The sequence below is a fragment of the Myotis yumanensis genome, unplaced genomic scaffold (genome assembly GCF_028538775.1).
Source record: "Myotis yumanensis isolate MYYU_CA2020_CCGP unplaced genomic scaffold, mMyoYum1.0.hap1 SCAF_6, whole genome shotgun sequence".
NCBI classification, from domain to species: Eukaryota; Metazoa; Chordata; class Mammalia; order Chiroptera; family Vespertilionidae; genus Myotis; species Myotis yumanensis.
In genome coordinates, this window is record NW_027223757.1 from 90989194 (window position 1) to 91001966 (window position 12773).

Below are 12773 nucleotides of genomic sequence, written 5' to 3' on the forward strand. Positions count from 1 at the left end.
TATATTTTAAAAAATAGTAACTAAAAAGATATTTCTAGGAATAAGTTTAATAAGAAATATGCAAATTGTTGAGTAATACCAAAAAAAAAAAAAGATGAAAAAGACTTGAACAACTGGGAAGGAGTACCTATGATGTCTTCTGGATTTGAGTTTTTAAAAAAATAATAACATTCAATATTTAGGTGAGGTTTTGAAGAAAACGATACTTGGCAAAGGACACTATAGTGTGATTTGATATACATTTTCCTAATTTCAGATTAGCAGTGTGTGTCAGTGGGTACACTATACATTTATGTACCAAAGGGGAGGCTAAGCATATATAATACTTTATTTATTGTTTTTGCACTTGGAAACTTAGGAAACCTTTATAATAAAATACTAGGTAAGGAGTAGACAAAACACACACACACACACACACACACACACACTAACCCTACTAGAACTAATAAATAAATATGTACATTCTCTGTCGATTCAAGAGGGATTTTGTTGCTAGTGTAATTACTCACTAGCATCTGGCATTTAAAAACACCCACTTGAATCTCCGACAATGTAAGAGACACCACAGGACCAGCGGGTGGCAGCTCCTGCTTGTCAGTCACTCAGAAGGCAGATGAGTGCGCACAGGCCCCGGTTACTGGCTCTGGCAGGGCACAGAACCGGGGGGCAGCAGCACAGGGCGCTGGCTTCACAGACACCTGCCCACCTGATGCTGATGGTTCAGCTGCTGCCCAGAGCTGGTGTGCTGGGAGCCCGGATACTGGGGTCCCTCAGCCCACACACCCTTGCCTTTACCTAGCACCTCGTGAGATGCACGGGTTCCCCTTCTTTAAGCACTTCAGCTGCCCTCTTCAAATGCCAGTGAGACATAGAGCAATCGCTACAAGCAGGGACGGCATGCCTGGGCGCTCTCGGATAGTGGGACTTGGTGACTTATGCCCACACAAAAGTCTGCACACATTCATAGCAGCTTTATTCGTAATTGCCCCAGACAGGAAGCAACGAAGGTAAACAAACTGTGGTGCATCCAGACCTTGGCATGTTATTCAGTGTGAAAAAGAAAAGCGCTATCAAGCCACAAAAGACGCGGAGGAACTGTAAATGCATGTCGCTAAAGGAAAACCCAGTGTGTAAAGGCCACCTACTGTGTGAGCTCAACTCTGGAAAAGGCAAGACTAGAGCGACAGTGAAAAGATCGATGGTTCCAGGTGCAGCCGGAGGGGAGGCGGGATGAGGAGATGGAGCACAGAGGGCAGGGGAATATTTCTGTGTGAAACTGTAATGTGGATACATGACATTATGCATCAAAATGCATGGAAATAGCGCTCGCCGGTTTGGCTCAATGGATAGAGCATCAGCCTGCGGGCCCAAGGGTTCTGGGTTCAATTCTGGTCAAGGGCACACGCCGGGGTTGTGGGCTTGATCCCCAGTGCAGGGCGTGTAGGAGGCAGCGGATCAATGATTCTCTATCATCAGTGATGTTTCAATCTCTTCCTCTTCCTTCCTCTCTGAAATAAAGAAAAATATATTTAAAACAAACAAACAAAACACACACACACACAAAATGCATGGAAAAACAACACAAAGAGTGAACTCTAATGTAAATGATGACTTTATAATAAGAGTATATCAATATTGGTTCAATGATTGTAATAAAGATACCACAAGATGTCAATAATAGGAGAAACGGTGGGGAGGAAGAGAGGCAGCGTACGGAAACTATATTGAAGAGAGAGAAAAGAAACTATATTGAGTGTCCACTCAGATTTTTTGTGAATCTCAAACTGCTCTAAAAAAGAAATTCTATTTTTAAAAACATCACTAGTATCCATATGATATTCTCTGACACAATGGGATTGAATTAGAAATGAATAACAAAAAGGTAAATTTAAAATGTAAAAAAATGGTTACAAATAGAGTTGACCCTTGGATAACATGAAATTGAACTGCGTGGGTCCACTTAACTGCAGATTTTTTTTCAAGAAATACACTGAAAAATCTTGGAGATTTGCAACAATTTGAAAAAAAATTGCAGACAAACTGCATAGCCTACAAATACATAAAAAAGAGAGAGAAAAAGTTAGGCATGTCATGAACACATAAGATATAGGTAGATACTAATCTATTTTATCATTTACTACCATAAAACAAATCCATTATAAAGTTAAAATGTACCAAAACTTACCTACACAAACACAGGCTGTACATGTGCCATTTGCCATCAAGATAAATGTAACCAAATGTACGGATGCGAAAACACGACCGCACAGACTCCCCTGCAGGGCACCCTGTTTACTGTGATCGTTTGTGGCCGCTTCCCGTGCGAGGGCTGCGCGCAGCGTGGCGAGCCTCCCCACTCACAGCAGGACGCAGTCGTCGCGGCGTGAGCGGTGCATCGCCCCTGTGAGCGCGGGTGGCAGGAAAGCCTGGTCTCTTGCTTTTATCAGATTTAGCGCAAAGCCATGAACCTGGGGTCGCACCAGGGGGCCCGCTCAGAGCGCCCCTAGTGGTGCTGCCGGTTGCTCCAAGAAGCGCAGGAACTAGAAGAAAAGGCTGAGCTGCTCCATGTGCTGTGGCTGCCCACGGGTCACGATAAATGAGGATAAATAAGTCCCGCGTAAGGGCCAGGGTGAAAAAAAGGGAAAAGGGAATTCATGAAGCCGCCGCTGCAGCTGTGACAGCAGGTATGAAAACTTTTTGAGAAGTAACTTTCTCTGATATCAACAATGGAGTTTTGCCCCGGCTGGTTTGGCTCAGTGGGTAGAGCGTGGGCCTGCGGGCTGAGGGGTCCGGGTTCAATTCCAGTCAAGGGCACATGCCCGAGGTTGCAGGCTGATCCCAGTAGGGGGCGTGCAGGAGGCAGCCGATCAATGATTCTCAATCATCACTGATGTTTTTATCTCTCTCCCCCTCTTCCTTCCTCTCAGAAATCAATAAAAAAAGAAAAGAAAATGCAGTTTTTAAGTGGGTGCAGGGTTGCCACAGGGAAGGCATACCTATGGGCTCTAATATGATTTGAGAAAAAGCAAAGGGAAGGTGAAGGATCTAAAGCTGGAGAGTTTAATGTCAGCAGAGGATGGTTTGATGCTTTTAGGAAGAGGTTCAGTTTTAATAAATGTCAAGACAACAGGAGCAGCAGCTACTGCCGCCAAGAGGCAGCAGGTGCGTGCGCAGGTGCCTTTAAGACAACCTGGGTTGGTTCTGTGGAAGTTTTGTCCCTGACGTCAGGAAGTACTGTGCCAGTAACGGACTGCCTCCCCCCCCCCCCCCTGCCCCCCGCCCCCCGCCGTCCCCCCTCCCCCACCCACGCTTTCTTCTTCTTAAATTCTTTATTGTTGAGAGTATTACAGATCCCCCCTCCCCCCGCTTTTTCCCCCATTGCCCCCCTCCACCCAGTTCCCACCCCGCCCCAGGCCTTCACCACCCTATTGTCTGTGTCCATGGGTAATGCATAAATGCATATAAATTCGTTGGTTAATCTCTTGCCCCTGACTCCCTTCCCTCTGAGAGTACTCAACCTGTTCCAGGTTTCCATGCCACTGGTTCTATTTTATTCGTCAGTTTATTTTGTTCATTAGATTCCACATATAAGTGAGATCATGTGATATCTGCCTTTCTCTGATTGGCTTATTTCACTTACTAGTAGCATGATACTCTCCAGGTCCCTCCATGCTGTCTCAAAGGGTAGGAGATCCTTTTGTTACAGCTGCATAGTATTCCATGGTGTAAATGTACCACAGCTTTTTTATCCGCTCATCTACTGATGGGCACTTGGGCTGTTTCCAGATCTTAGCTATTGTAAATAACTACGAACATAGGAGTGCATATATTCTTTCTGATTGGTGCTTCTGATTTCTTAGGATATATTCTCAGAAGTAGGATCACTAGGTCAACAGCAGTTCCATTTTTAAATTTTTGAGGAAACTCCACACTATTCTCCACATCCTTGCCAGGTGTTCTCCTGGGCAGAATGGTTCCCGGTTCTTTGTCCGTGGGAATCGATGAATGAATCCAGGGACGGAAGGTGTATAGCAAAGGTGGAAATTTACTGAAGAACAAGGACAGACTCCCACGTGGGGAGCGGGAGGGGGCCCACGAGCCCCTGTTTCCACGCGTATAAAGGCTGTAGATCTTTGTGCCTTGATATCCCCTCCGATTGGTCACTATTTCCTTGGACTCGTTACTATAGTAACGTCTGAGCTCAAAGGTCGAACTTCACATGGGAGGTTCGAACCTTCTGCTGTTCCCAGCTCCCTCATTCTGTGGACATGTACCTGTTGCAGCTTTTCAGCTCCCCTATTCTATGGAAATAAGCCTTCTGCTGCTCTGCAGCCCGGTGCTTCTTCCACGGTCCCCTTAATTTCTAAAATTCCCTAAACCTGTCTTTTTCACCCCTAAAAATTCCTGTTTCAGAATATCGTCAATAATATTGTTATGTCTACGTATGGCATCAGATGGGTACTAGATTTATCAGGGTGATCACTTTATAAGTTATATAAATGTCCAATAACTGGGTTGTACACTGAAACTAATATGCGTAATATTATATGTCAACTATAATTTAAAATAAAAATTATTTTTAAAGTTAACAAATAAAATGTATACACATAAATGTGTGTGTGTGTGTATATATATATATATATATACATATAATTTTTTGCTGATAAATAGACAGGTTTAATGATGCATTGTTCTTTGCACAGATGCACAGATTCTTTAACTAAAATCCAGGAATATGCAAGTAGGCAACATAGACCAATTAGCCAGATCTAAAACAAACTGGCTTCTTATAACTACCCTGTAAACATCACAGCTCTTCTTCCGTCCAAAACGAACATAATCTCACATGAAAACAGTTAATGTAGGGGAACCAAAAACCTAGTTTTGTGGCCAAAAGTAAAAACCAAAGGAAAAATAGCAATTTGGTGGTTAGTTGGTGTAAGCAGGGAATCCGGAGCCCTTCACTGTGCTGCTTTGCTCTTCTTACACTTGCTCTTTTTGTCCCTCTTCTTCAGCCCATCCATGTTTGCTCTCAATAGGTTTGAATAATCCATCTGAAACTTATTCACTTCTTTGGAGCTCATGACTGTGCTAATCAGTAGCTCTTAACAGACACTTGTCTGAGGGCTCAAAGCCCTCCATGAGCTGTTCCTTGGGATGGGCTTAGTTCGGCCATCACACTTCTTCAGGGTGATGAACACACTGCCCAACAGCCGACACTTCTGGAAGAGCCTGGTCAGCTCGGTCAGGAACTGCTCACTCTCCAGCAGAACCATCCCGGCTCTGTGGGCCCCACTCAGGCCACATAAGACCCAAGCAATCGGAGCCAGAAGTTCCTGTCAGGCTGGGTGGGGACTTCCGCTTTTTCGTGTGTATATATTTTTAATATATTTTTATTGATTTCAAAGGGGAAGGGAGAGGGAGAGAGAGAAACATCAATGATGAGAGAGGATCATCAGTTGGCTGCCTCCTGTATGCCCCACACTGGGGATCGAACCCACAACCCAGGCATGCACCCTGACCAGGAATCGAACCATGACCCCCTGGTTCATAGGTCAACGCTCAAGCACTGAGCCACACTCGGCCAGACTGTGTCGGTTTTCTTAGTCACTTTCCAGGTTTTCTTTTTCCATTTGATTTTTTGTGGTTTGATTATAATGTGTTTCAGGAGTGATTTTCTTTGTATTTATCAAGCTTTGGGTTTGTTGAGCTTCTTGGATCTCTTCGTTTATATTTATTATCAAATTTGGCAAATTTTTGGCCATTATTTTTCCAAATGATTTTTCTGTCCAATTGTCTATCTCCTCTCCTCCTAGAAATTGAATTATATGTATGTTAGATGACTTGATATTGTCCTACAAGTCAATGACGCTTTGCTTATTTTTTTCAAATATTTTTCCTTTGATTAGTGTATATTATTTTGATTTTTATTCAAGTTCACTTTTCTTCTATCTCCAATATTCTATTCAGACTATCTAGTGAATTTTTCACCTAAGATGTTGTGCTTTTTGATTCTAGAATTGTCATTGGTTATTTTTTATATAGTGTCTAACTAAGTCTCTGTTGAATTTGCCCATGTGTTTATTCATTGTGGGTGTATTTTTTAAAGTCCTTGAGCATATTTATCATAGGCCCTTTGAAATCTTCATCTACTAATTCAATAGCTGAGTTATTTCAGAATTAGTTTCTATAACTGCCCTTCTTTTGGCTAGGAGTCACATTTTTCTGTCTAGTGAGTTTTTAAAAATCTTTTAATCCTGGGCATTGTAGATGAAAATTGTAGAAAATCTAGATTCTTTAATCTTCCTCTGAAGCAGTGGTTCTCAACCTTCCTAATGCCGCAACCCTTTAATACAGTTCCTCATGTTGTGGTGACCCCCAACCATAAAATTATTTTCGTTGCGACTTCATAACTGTAATTTTGCTACTGTTATGAATCATAATGTAAATATCTGATATGCAGGATGTATTTTCATTGTTACAAATTGAACATAATTAAAGCATAGTGATTAATGATAAAAACAATATGTAATTATATATGTGTTTTCTGATGGTCTTAGGCGACCCCTGTGAAAGGGTCGTTCAACCCCCAAAGGGGTTGCGACCCACAGGTTGAGAACCGCTGCTCTAAAGAGTGTTTATTTTTTGTCCTGGCCGGTTTGGCTCAGTGGATAGAGCGTCGGTCTGTGGACTGAAAGGTCCTAGGTTCGATTCCGGCCAAGGGCACATGCCTGGGTTGCAGGCTTGATCCCCATTGCGGGGTAGGCAGGAGGCAGCTGATCAATGATTCTCTCTCATCATTGATGTTCCTCTCTCTCTCCCTCTCCCTTCCTCTCTGAAATCAATACAAATGCATTTTTTAAAAAGCGTGTTTATTTTTAAGCCGGCAGGCATAACATTTCTAATTCTGTGTCCCCTCAGGTTGGCAGCAGCTAACATTTCCGCTCAGTTCTTTCAGCTTCGGTTGTTTTTTCTGGTTGTTTTCTGCTGGGGCCCTTGGACTACCTCCTGCACCTACACTGATCAGGAGTCAGCCAAGGATTTGGTCAAATTTTATATGCACTTTTAGAACGCCATTGTGGCTTCTTTCTTTCTTGGATTTCCTTTTGAAACCCCATTCTCTGACTTGTTAAACCAGTAAAACTAGCAAGTTTGCGCTTGAATCCTGGGCATCCCGTGCACCTCGCGCCTTCAGGCAAAATCATTCAATCACAGATCTCAGCCGCTGCCCCGCCCTCTATCGGTGGTTGGCACCGCTCCAGTTTCTGTCTGTGTTTGTTCTCTCCTGTTCCTTCAAATAATTGGGTTTTTAAATTTTTTCCCAAGGTCCATTCTTGTTATACTACAATACAGGCTACGCTACCACTACTGGAAGATGAACCTCTAGTTCTGTTTTAAAACACTCAGGTGAGCCCTAACCGGTTTGGCTCAGTGGATAGAGCATCAGCCTGCGGACTCAAGGGTCCCAGGTTCGATTCTGGTCAAGGGCATGTACCTTGGCTGCGGGCACATTCCCAGTGGGGGGTGTGCAGGAGGCGGCTGGTCGATGTTTCTCGCTCATCGATGTTTCTGACTCTCCATCCCTCTCCCTTCCTCTCTGTAAAAAATCAATAAAATATATTTAAAAAAACAACAACAAAAAAGCCCACTCAGGTGGAGATGTTGAGGTGTCTAAAACTTAGAGGAAAGATCCGAGGTAGAGATATGCACTTGGTATTCATTGGCATATGGATGACATTTAAAGCCAGGAGAGTAGAAGCGATCATTAGAAGTGAGCATAAGCAGAAAAGAGAACCAAGAATAGAAAGACAGTTTTTTTTAAAAAACACAAAACATGAGTTTGATCCTTATGAAATGGACAGTAATAACAGGTGCCATTTGTTGAGCTCTGTGTGGAAGACTCTTCATGAGTCGCATTGAATGCATCCAACAGTGTTGCCAGACAAGAAAGTGAGCTCAGCGGGAAGTGGCCGCCCAAGGTCATGGGGGAGGGAGGAGGGGGAGGGACCAGTGAAGGGGGCGGCACACTTAGGAGGGAAACCTCAGGGGGTGGTTCTAAATTCTCGGAGATCCAGTTTTCATGGATGTAAAATGGGAATAGTAATTACTTGTAATTAGTGTGAAGATTAGAAATTACATATTTAAAGTACCCAAGACAGTGCACCTAGAAGTAGCTGTAATACCTAGGAATGTTATTTATTGTATTTGGCTTTATTGTTTCATACAAACAGAATGAAGTTCCCCCAGATTCCTCACCAAGGATGGGAATCTGGACACAGGGATGGAAGAGACTGCGAGGGTCAACGAGGAAGAAGAGAAGAGGAAGGGCCTTCAGGATGCCCGTCCGCAGGGGACGTGGAGGTTGACCAGCATCCACGTGGGAAGTGGACAATAGCCCCCACTCACCCGAGGGCCTCCTGTGTTTGCACGATGGATGAGTGCGGTCTCGGCTACGGGCTCCATTCCCACAAAAGGAAGAACACCGACATAGCAGGTCAAACGGTAAAGCTTTCCTTATTTATTATTTTTATTTATTAGATTATTTATTGGATTATAAGCCAAAGTAGTAAAGAAACATCCAAGTCCCTTCTTTTTTTTTTTTTTTTTTTTTTTTTTTTTTTCTGTACATCAGGTTATTTATTCACTTGATTCTTAGATTCATTTGTTGATAGATGCATATTTGTTGTTCATAATTTGTATCTTTACCTTTTTCTTCTTCCTCTTCTTAAAGGATACCTTTCAGCATTTCATATAATACTGGTTTGGCGGTGATGAACTCCTTTAGTTTTTCCTTATCTGTGAAGCTCTTTATCTGACCTTCAATTCTGAATGATAGCTTTGCTGGATAAAGTAATCTTGGTTGTAGGTTCTTGGTATTCAGCACTTTGAATATTTCTTGCCATTCCCTTCTGGCCTGCAAAGTTTCTGTTGAGAAATCAGCTGACAGTCGTATGGGTATTCCCTTGTAGGTAATTGAGCCTCTTTCTCTTGCTGCTTTTAAGATTTTCTCTTTGTCTTTTGCTCTTGGCATTTTAATGATGATGTGTCTTGGTGTGGTCCTCTTTGGATTCCTTTTGTTTGGGGTTCTCTTCGCTTCTTGGACCTGTAAGTCCATTTCTTTCACTAGGTGGGGGAAGTTTTCTGCCATTATTTCTTGAAATAGGTTTTCAATATCTTGCTGTCTCTCATCTTCTGGGACTCCAATGACTCTGATATTAGTCCGCTTAAAGCTGTCCCAGAGGCTCCTTACACTATCTTCACATTTTCGGATTCTTTTTTCATTATGCTTTTCCAATTGGGTGTTTTTTGTCGAATCTTTGGTTTGATTCTTGCACTCCTCTGGTCTGCTATTGGGTATAATATTCTTTATTTCAGTCCGTGTATGCTTACTTTCTAATTTCTTTATCGTAGCATCGAGGGTCTCATTAGTTTTCGTGAGGCTCTGCACAAATTTATGGCAAGCCCTCAAAATTGCGATTCTTAGCTCCATATCCTCCATTTCTGTCATGTTTTTTTGTCTCCGCATCTTTTATGCTTTCTTGGTGCACCCCCTTGTGGTCTCTGTGCGCAGTCTTGTTCTAGCGAAGCCTTAATTGTTGTAGTTAACACTAGAGGGATTTGACCCCAAGTCCCTTCTGATACAAGTAAATTGCCGAGTGAATCTCCCGCACGGAACTCCGCATCGCATTCGTGTGCTCCCTCCTGAGGAAGTGGGTCTGGGACTGCCCCTCCTCAGGGCCGTGCTCAGTGGCAGCAGGAGCGGGAGGGGAATCCCCGCCGAGGGGACAGATCTGGCCAGAGACTGCGAACCTAGGCGGTGAGTCGTGTCAATAGTGTCACCCTTGATAGAACGGGAAGAGAGTGGCACTTCACCCCGTGGGCTTCATCCCCAAACACATCACCAGTCTAACCACGAGGAAAACGTCGGACAAACCCCAACTGAGAGGCATTTTTACAAATACCTGACAGTACTCTTGTTTTCCTCTTGCTTTATCAGAAATTTTACTTTCTTTTTTTTAATTTAAATTCTTTATTGTCAAAAGTATTCTATGTGTCTTCTCCCCCACCACAGTACTCTTTTTTAAAAAAAAATCTTTCTTGTTGAGACTGTTATAGGTACCCCTCCCCGCCATTGCCCCCCCACCCGGTTCCGCCCAACCCCAGGCCCTCACCACACTATTGTCTGTGTCCAGGGTCATGCATACTTGCATACAAGTTCTTTGGTTAATCTCTTCCCGACCCCCTGTAATAGTAATAATTTTCTAGTTTATAAGTTTGTGATTTTAGGGTGAACGCTCAGAGTGACATGTTAAGGGTCAGACTTGACCACTTAGAGAACCACCTCCCTGTGTGTGTGTGTGACATAGAAAAGACTTACCCTGCGTGACACCCCTGAGGATGACGTGTGTAAGTGTCACCCACCTTGTACTCCGATTAACGCTTGTGTGATGACGTATGTTACTGAAAGCCCCCTGGACTGCCGTGGGCCAGAACAGGCTTAAAAAACGGGTTCCCGACTTCAGACAGCGATCATCCTTTTGGTCCACGCTCCACGCTGCCTTGCTCCATGCCCGACAGCAGAACGGCCAAACCTTCGATCGCGAGACTTCAGCCGCTCTCCTCCTGCTGACTCGACCCAACCAGACGGCCAGCCACCCAAAGACGGATCCGCTGCTGCCGCCAAGGACGCCACTCTTCCCCAGGCACCCCGTTAAGTCTGAGCCCACGGCACCAGGAACCTGTGAGTAATAACGTGTGCTGTGTGATTTGCAACTGCATATTGTTGTGTGACGTCATGCCTCCGCGGTCTTAGCTATATTAATGTAGGGCCGGATGATGGTGCCTACCCTCGGTCCTGCTTGCTTAGAGTAGTCTCTTCGCTAGCAACTACTTCATGTCCCAATACCTGCACAGTTAAGTTTATCTCAAGTGACGCCTTGGATAACACCCCATACATTCTACTCGGACAATTGGCGAAGTCGGCAGGCCTCTCCCCTTCCCTCTGAGACCTGTCAGTCTGTTCCATGCTTCCATGTCTCTGGATCCAGTTTATTTTGTTCCTTAGATTCCACATATGAGTGCGATCATGTGATACTTGTCTTTCTCTGACTGGCATATTTCACTTAGCATGATACTCTCCAGGTCCCTCCATGCTGTCTCAAAGGGTAAGAGATCCTTCTTTTATACAGCTGCATAGTATTCCATGGTGTAGATGTACCACAGCTTTTTTATCCATTTGTTTACTGATGGCACTTGGGCTGTTTCCAGATCTTAGCTATTGTAAATAACGCTGCTATGAACATAGGGGTGCATACGTTCTTTCTGATTGGTGTTTCGGGTTTCTTAGGCTATATTCCCAGAAGTGGGATCACTGGGTCAAAGAGAAGTTCCACTTTTAATTTTCTGAGGAATCTCACACTGTTTTCCTGATCCTGGAAGAGGTGGCTGAAATCACAGTTTTATCGTGGAAAGGGGCAGGAAACAAGAGGGCAGAAAGGCAAGCCGACTCCTGGACAGGCAGAGAAGGTGCCGGTTAACCGGACAATGGAAAGGTCTCAGAGAGACCGAGAGGCCCATACCTCATCCCACCTATTTTTTTTAAACTCATGCCTAGGCCGAACCCATTAGAAGAAACAGTCACACTGTGGGCAACACCCACGGTTTAAGTGGGTGTACGAAATGGAAGAAAGGCGGGGAGGGAGGGAGGGAGAGAGGAAGAATGAAAAAGAATTTTTCTCTTTAAAAATTATTCTTACTTAAAAACAGTTTCCAGTATTTCACAATGCAAACGCTTCAGTTTGGCAGCTTGATTGATTTCCTGATTTCCAGGAAAACTGAGCTGTCCTCTGGCTCCTGCTTGGCTGTTTACCAACATGAATATGCAGCTCAGATGACAAGCTGCTGAAGATGGAAAATTTAATTCTTCCTGACGCACTGCTCCAACCCCCACTGTCTCAAAGACGAAGAAACCCTGTGCAAACACCTCCTCCTGTCCCCATAAAGAAGGGAGTGAAGCCCAGCCAGTGTGGCTCAGTTAGCTGAGCATCATCCCAGGCACCAAGAGGTCCCCAGTTCGATTCCCGGTTGGGGCACATGCCTGGGTTGCAGGCTTGATCCCCTGAGGGGGACGTGCAGGAGGCAACTGATCAATGTTTCTACCTCATCAGCGTTTCTATCTCTCCCTCTCCCTCCCTCCCTCTCTCTCAAATCAATAAAAACAGATTTTTTTCAAAACAAAGAAGAGCGTGAAGAATTCCTAAAGATTCGTTTTTAGAGGTTTTCACATGAACCAAAGGCTCTGGGCCAGTCTGTGGGTGGGAGACAGAGGGGAACTCCTCTGTGGCTTCGTGTGATGCCTGGAAACCCAACCGAAAGCATGAGCACAGGAGCAGGGCCTGGCTTCCGGCGCTCCTGAGAGCATTGTCATTGTCGACAGGTGTGTTTGAGCACCTCCTGGCACCACCAGCACAACAGTACAAACAGCAACCCTTTACTATGCCCTCTGTGCACGTACCCCTCTGTCCTATGAGGTATTCCACTTAGAGAAAGAAGCGAGCCTCCGAGGATTGAAATCCCCTGCCCCCAAGTGCTTGGTGTGATTGCTGATTTTATGTGTCAGCTCGGCTAGGCTGTGTTCCCAGGTGGTTGCTTAGACACTAGTCTAGATGACGCTGTGGAGAATGTATAGATGTGATTAACATTTGCAATCAGTTGACTTTAAAGCAGATTGCCCTCCATAATGTGGTGGGCCTCATCCCATCAGTTGAAGGCCT

At 44.3% G+C, this 12773-nt stretch overlaps 1 long non-coding RNA gene across 1 annotated transcript; it reads left to right on the forward strand.

Moving 5' to 3' along the window:
* Positions 1-2548: 2548 nt before the first annotated feature.
* Positions 2549-12201, forward strand: LOC139012576 (uncharacterized). Its single transcript, XR_011471878.1, has 4 exons — positions 2549-2684; positions 8232-8502; positions 10582-10741; positions 11830-12201. It is a non-coding gene; the product is annotated as an uncharacterized lncRNA (long non-coding RNA).
* Positions 12202-12773: the final 572 nt, after the last annotated feature.